This window comes from Coenobita brevimanus, chromosome 97 (genome assembly GCF_032717465.1).
Source record: "Coenobita brevimanus isolate Jiangsu-jjx chromosome 97, ASM3271746v2, whole genome shotgun sequence".
NCBI classification, from domain to species: domain Eukaryota; kingdom Metazoa; phylum Arthropoda; class Malacostraca; order Decapoda; family Coenobitidae; genus Coenobita; species Coenobita brevimanus.
Window position 1 is genome coordinate 4,378,671 of NC_137050.1, and position 7,500 is coordinate 4,386,170.

The 7,500-nt window shown below is 39.5% G+C and overlaps 1 protein-coding gene across 1 annotated transcript in view; it reads left to right on the forward strand.

Annotated features, from left to right (window-relative positions):
• Positions 1 to 7,500, forward strand: part of LOC145413613 (A-type potassium channel modulatory protein KCNIP1-like) — a 349,528-nt gene that overhangs the window by 218,577 nt on the left and 123,451 nt on the right. The gene's annotated exons all lie outside the window — the stretch shown is intronic.

Below are 7,500 nucleotides of genomic sequence, written 5' to 3' on the forward strand. Positions count from 1 at the left end.
AATCTGAGCCAAGTTAAAATGAAGAGAATATAGCCGGTCTGATATCAACTGACGGAACTGGGTTACTTTGAAAATTTGAAAACCAAGGCCCGTTTTCTCGTCCGTTAAGGAAGCTCCGCAACACCTTTTCCTATGCGATTTATTTGCTTATTACACCTTACAACCCTATTCCGTGTTATATAAATCCTTCCAATATCGTCATACTCTGCATAAATAACGTACGAAAGGATATTACGCTGCGATATCCTAAAATAAATCGCTAAGGAAGAGGTGTTAGGGAGTTTTCATAACCGATAATGTAGAATTAAGGGCGTTTTTATGATGTAACCCCAGGATCATACGAATCGTGAACTCCGTGGACTGCAGGCTGAGGTTAGATAGACGTTTGTATAGCGGGGAAGTGGATCCGCCCGGTTATATCAGTCCCACCACGTGAAGGCGTCCCTCTCCAATAACAAGAGCCGTGATATTGAACTTAAAATCCTCAGGCTGCTCACTACAACAGTTGGAGTCTCTCTCTCTCTCTCTCTCTCTCTCTCTCTCTCTCTCCATTCTTCGTAACCTATCATTCTATCTCAATTCAATTCATCTTCGCCATTCTGTTTTACTCTCTCTCTCTCTCTCTCTCTCTCTCTCTCTCTGCCAAATTTCCCCTCTTCCCCTCCCATTCAACCGTGATCAACTCAAACTATCGTCATCCACAACCTCTCATGTGACCACTTGGGGACGAATACAGGAATTTTTATTGCTTTCTCCTGCTTCTCTTTTTCTTTCTGTTTTCTCCAATTGTCTCTGCTTTGATCTTTCTTTATGGTCTTATTATTTTGCTAGGACTCTCTCTCTCTCTCTCTCTCTCTCTCAGGTTATCCCTCCTTTGATCTCTTTCTTTCCGTTTTTCATTAGGGAGGTTCTCTCTCTCTCTCTCTCTCTCTCTCTCTCTCTCTCTCTCTCCTATTAACCTCTCCACCTTATTTTTCTCTGCTTATTTTCCACGCCCGTATTTACACTATTTTCTCACACTCCTAACATTCCTCCTTATTTCTCACTCCCCTCCATCCTCCCTCGAATTTTCTCTCCCTCCTCCCTTCTCTCTTTCCTCCTCCTCTCTCTACTCTCCCTTCCACACCATTCATTACTTTTCCCTCCCTCTCTCCATCATCTCTGTCTCTCGCAATCCCATTTATTCCTCCCAATTTTTCTCCTCTCTTTCATCTCCCACTCCAGTTTTCCACCTCTTCCTCTCTCCCTCCCTCTCCCTCCCCACTTTCTCTCCCTCCCTCCATCGCCTTTACCACTCCGAATCCCCCTCGATCACTCCTCCACTCCACTCCACTCCACGCTTCGGACCAAAGGGTTTTTTTTTGTGAGACAGGAAATACAGTGAAAATATTTTTGTCCTTTCTTCAATATTGTGTGTGACAAATGCTGACTTGGATGGAGGAAAAAGAGGGAGGGGGAGGAGGGGAGGGGAGGAGGGGGAGAGGAGAGGAAGGGAAGAAAGGGGAGGGGTGTGAAAGATGGGAGTGAGGGAGAATGTGAAAGAGGGAGAGACAGGGGAAGTGGGGTGGGAGAGGGGCAGGGAGGGGATAAAGGAGAAAGGGTGAAGGGGGAGGTAAGGAGGAGGGAGGGAGGAAGACCCTAAAAGAAGGAGGGAGGGAAGGAGACATGTTAAAGGCAAGGAAAAAACATGGAAAAACAAAAAACAAAAACAAAAACTACTATTCATCAGTAAGTCTATCGCCCTCTCTTTTTTTTGTCTCTTTTCCGCTCTCTTTTTTTTCTCCTTACTCTCTAACCTCTTCTTTGAGAAAGCCATGAATACATATTAATAATTTACTGCCCTTCTTCCCTCCTTGACGTCCCCTCTCTCTCTCTCTCTCTCTCTTTTCCTACCCATCCACCCCTCTCTCCAAAAATATATTCCTTCTGCATATCATTTTATTTTATTATCTTTTGAGTACTTCCTTTCTACCGGTTATATTGTCGACTCTCTCTCTCTCTCTCTCTCTCTCTCTCTCTCTCTCTCTCTCTCTCTAATACATCCCCTTCCACCACCTCCATTCCTTCCAATGCCTCATTTCTCCCTCCTCCTCTACCCCCCCCCTCTCTCTCTCTCTCTCTCTCTCTCTCTCTCACACACACACACACACACACACACACACATCTGGCAAGGGGGTCCTGGGGTCTGTGTACATATATGCTGAATCCGCAAAGACCCGCCATGGCCGCGTTCGTGTAAGCCTGCCTGGTCTCTCGGATTCAGACGGATTACGAAGACTGGGGCGGACGAACGCAACGATTTCGATGTTTTTTCTTGTGTTTTTTCATGTGAGAGAGAGAGAGAGAGAGAGAGAGAGAGAGAGAGAGAGAGAGAATGTGTGTATGTATGTATGTATGTATATATAAGTATGTATGTATGTATGTATGTACTGTATGTACGTATGTGTTTTTCTCGATCTTGAAAGTAAGAACATTCTCTACTTATCGTCACTCAGAGTCACTCTATTAGTATAACTCTTTCCATCTACTCTCTGGAATTCGACTTATTTCCTTCAATCAACCACTCCATCACACCATCATTCATTGCGTTATTCAGTGTCAGCAACGTAAATACAAACAATTACAATACAGATACAAAAACAATTAGATTACCTTTGATCCGGGGGCCAACCGTCCGCCTGGGCTAGTTTCGGTTCACTCCAGCGCCCTTCACCTCTGACCTTCCTATCATAACTTGACCTGGACGTTATCAGTGTCTACCAACCTGCAGAAGATAAAGATTCTAGGTCGGAGAGGTACACACACACACACACACACACACACACACACACACACACACACACACACACACACACACACACACACACACACACACACAACATGGTCAGCAATAAAGACCACCATGAAATTCATATTATTTACTCAGTCCAATATATGAGAAAGAGAGAGAGAGAGAGAGAGAGAGAGAGAGAGAGAGAGAGAGAGAGAGAATTTATCACGAAGCGGTTTGAAACGCAAATAAATATATAACGAAAAGTAATTAAATAAAAAAAAAGAAGTTAAATGTGGGGTTAGACACCAAGAGCCGCTTAGCTGGGTGCTCATGTCCGTAGCTATAGGCCTTTGAGCATGTGACGGGTAATTCTCTATCTTAAGATACCTGGAATACCGAGCCACAGCACAGGTTACCCCAGATACCGTCCCCAGGTGTTACCCAGGTACTACTCACAAACTCACAAAGGTTAGATGGACACCTGAGTCGAGAGACGCAGGTGCCGTATCAGAGAAGTACTCTTAAGGCGAAATAAACCCAAGTGGCAGAGCTGAATGAAACTGTAAAACTAAATATAACTAAAATAAAACACTGGAAATAAGCTTCACGTCGAGTTATGGGGTCAATTTATATCCTGAAGACCAAGAATCGCATACCACTCTAATAAACAAATAAATAAATAAATAAGAAAGACATACAGTATACAGTAATACAAAAATATGGGAAAAAAAGCCTCCACATCAATCAAAAATAAAGACAAGAATAACATTAATCCACAAAATACCCAAAGCAGAGAGAACACGAAAACTTACTGTCCAAATACACTTCACCTAAACTCATCATAAAAGAGGTTTATGTGTTGGAACTGGCCCCGTAAAATTTTTCTTAGTGTAGAAAAACCTCTGCAGAATATATAAGGGCCATAAACAAGTCACGGAAAAAAGAAAAAGAGAAAAAAACAACATATATAAAGCAGAGGATAATGACCATATGGATGTCACACAAAAAAATAAATCGAAAAAACACAATATACAGACCAGAGGATAATGGCCATAATGAAGTCAAAGAAAAACAGAAAAAGAAAAGAAATCAATATGAAAGACGGAAAATATAAACAACAATGGAAACGTTTATGGGTACAGATAAACGTTCACTCCAAGATACAGAGATCGTAAGCATAAATTATCTCGATCCTACGTTGTTTATATGACTGCTTGCATAAACGTTTTCCTTCATCCATTTAACTACCAAAAAAAAAAAAAAAATCACGATCAACTAAGACTGATAATTAAAGGTGATATATTAGGAAAACAAAATGATCTGGGACTGTAATTAATTTATCGACCTTTTTTTTTTTTTTAACATACGCGTTGTCACCCAAAATTTTTCAATATACCTACACCACAGGCAAAAAGAAGGCATTAAGTTCAAATTGCCCTCTTCTATACTGACACAGGGAAAGGTGAAAAGTTATCATTATATTTACTCAGCAAGTACGCTTATTTTCTTTGTAATAAATTCTCTCTTATACCAGTTTGATTCTGTTTAGGTTAGAAAAGAACTCGGTAGTGAAAGGGTTAATGGAGGTCGTATCTTAACCCCAAGCTCTAGAAGTTTCTTATAAGGTGAAGACGATCGAATAAAGACGGTAAGAAAATTATTAAGACGTCATTGTACGGAAGGAACTTAAATCGTTACACGGATAAGGAAAAAAGATTGATAAGGAATACAGAGATAGTCGAAAAACTATAAAAAAACATCATTGTATGGAAGGAATTTAACATCACTACACAGACAACGAATATAACTCTTGCCTTAATTTACCAAACATAAATTATACGCCCCATTTATAACCAGGTAAATCGTGCATTCCTTTAATTTAGTGACAGGTGTGCCCGTTGCCGACACCACCTGCCTATTCTGTTTCTGCCTCTGTGTCTGCTCTTTGGGGGAAGTTAGGGAGTTAGCAAAACTTTACAATCTTCACAGTTTTAATTACTTGAACTCTGGTGTGTCCTCAGGTGAACTACTAATTAAAACTTGTAATTCACCTGTTAAACCTGCTCATTTTAATTACTTTTATACTCTGCCATCCTCATCTATAATTATGCAAATGTAAATAATAAGCAGACTGTCAGTATTAATTTATTGACTGTTCCGTTAGAAATGTATCCGAACAAATAAACATTCTCCTTTTAATTATTTGTATTTTAAACTTTGCTATCCTCATCTATAATTACGTAAAAGCAAAGAAATATACAAACCGTCAGTATTTATTTATTTATTTATTTATGGTTCTGTTGGGGGTGTATACTGCATCTTTTACCTCGGTTCAGCTTTCAAGCATTCTTCGTCTTCTTTCTCCCTGCACCACAGATTTATGTGTTTGTTAACTGCAAAAATAAATTCCCGCTATCAACTTCATTTGTTACTGTTAATTTATGGACCACTCTTCCTCCACTCTATTTCTCAACCCCATTACTTTCATTTTTTTTTTCTCCTATGCATCTTCTGAATTGATGGGTTTATTGATAATCTGTATCTGATTCTCGGTAGTACAATTTTCTTACAGCATACACATGATTTTTTTTTAATGTAAGGAAGAAGGAACCAAAGGCCACATGTAGACAAGATCGTTCCCTCCAAGAAAAAAACAAAAAAAACAAGGTAACAGAGAGCCAAATTTAAGATCTGTTCATTTCGAGATGCCTATACTATTTTTAAGCTAACCTGCCCTAAAACTTCCATATCCCTCTCCTGAAAATAGTGTTGTAACAAGAGATTAACGAAGAAGTGCTGTGGAAAGGAGGTAGCGCCACAGTATTGTCTTATTCTGCCTCTGAGCTCCGTGAAATAAACTGTGGGAAAAAAAAATCTGGGTCAGGTTAATGTAAAAGGACTATAGTTTTATTCATAGCAATAATTTTACTCTTGTTCCTAAACCGTATCACTAGAATTTTTTGCCAAACGTTCTGTATTTTTTTATTACTTTTCGAAGCGTTCCTTAATCATCTGCCAATCGTCCAATCCGTTCACTTAGAGTCAATATTTGGTTTTCTGCTCATTAATAAACAATTATATGTACATTTGGGAATTTCTTTAAGCAAGTTTCTACCTGTCTTGTATCAATAATGTTTTTTCAAGAATGTATTGTGTCCATTCTTCCATGTATATTCCTGTCCACATATTCTTTTTAACTGAACAATACGTCTGCTTTATATTGTTACCACGTTTCCTCTTATTTTCTTTCGTTCACATGCTGTTCTTGGATATTATTTCAAGAGGATATTGTAATCATTTTCCCTCGTTCCTTCTCTCGAACAAAAATTTTTATATATTACATCGAGTGTTATCAATTTTCCTCTCCCGTTCTTTCGTCCACTGAGTACATTATTATTTTTATCTTATCTTTTTTCGGCCAAATATTGTTTCTCTATTATCTGACGCGGCAGAGTGTGGCCCTAATGAGATTTTAATGTTTCTGTTATTGACGAAGCTGGCCTACGTCAACGGTGATTCATCCCAATCGACTCTATTCTGTTTTAGTGTTGGTTGACTCTATGGCTGGCTCTGTGGATGGGGCTATGTCTGTGATGGATTTTGTTGGATGTCAATTGTTGCTGTTGGTGTTCGTGTAATGCTATTGTCTTTCTTGTTGGTGTGGTTGCTGTTGATGTCTTAGTGTTTATGTTCTTACTGGTGTTGTTACTGTTATCATGTTAGTGTGTGTTATGTGTTGGTGTTATGATTATTAACCCAAGTGTAGGTTATGTTGTGTGGGAGTGAATTTTCTCATATTCTTTGTTAACTGTTGCTTAATTGAAGTTATATTTTCATTAACCGGAATTACATGTTTTTCATCAAGTATTTTGCAGCTGGGAAGGGTAATTACAATTAAGTTCAAACACGCAAACACATATACATCATGCACGTTTATATGAACACACACACACACACACACACACACACACACACACACACACACACACACTTGCAAACGATAACACGAATACATGCACATAGCCACATACGCACATAAAGGTACACACACGCACACGCCCTCCTCTTCAAAGCAAAAAATTATGCGATCAGCGAATTTTTCAACCCGCTTAACGTCCCAGTTTTCCGGAGATTTCTCGAACACACACACACGCACACAGACTCAGCTTCAAACACACACACACACACACACACACACACACACACACACACACACACACGTACACAACGACACATTTTGGCTCTCCGCCTCCTGAGTGATAAAGTGGTGTGTGTGTGTGTGTGTGTGTGTGTGTGTGTGTGTGTGTGTGTGTGTGTGTGTGTGTGTGTGTCCATCCACATCATATAACAAATCCCCAAAATAATATTAAAAAACATGAAATATACCCACATCAAAACACGCAGACACCGAACCAACAGAAAACGAATATATATAAAAAAAAATAAAACAGAAAACGTATATATTAAGAGGAAGGGAGAAGAAGGGAAGGGGGGGCGACTGACGAAAAACAAACACAACAAACACAGTAACACGAGAAAAAACACGGACTTTAAGTTTGCAGGGGTAGTGATGCAAAAGGCCTGTTGCAGCATAGTATATTTTGCAGGCTGGTTGATATTGCAAAGTTCGCCTAATACTGCAAAGTCAATATCGCGCAAGGGCAGTGCAATGGATGGGGTGGTTTTACGGCTGAGAGTTAATGTATGTTTTTTTGTGGATATGTGAT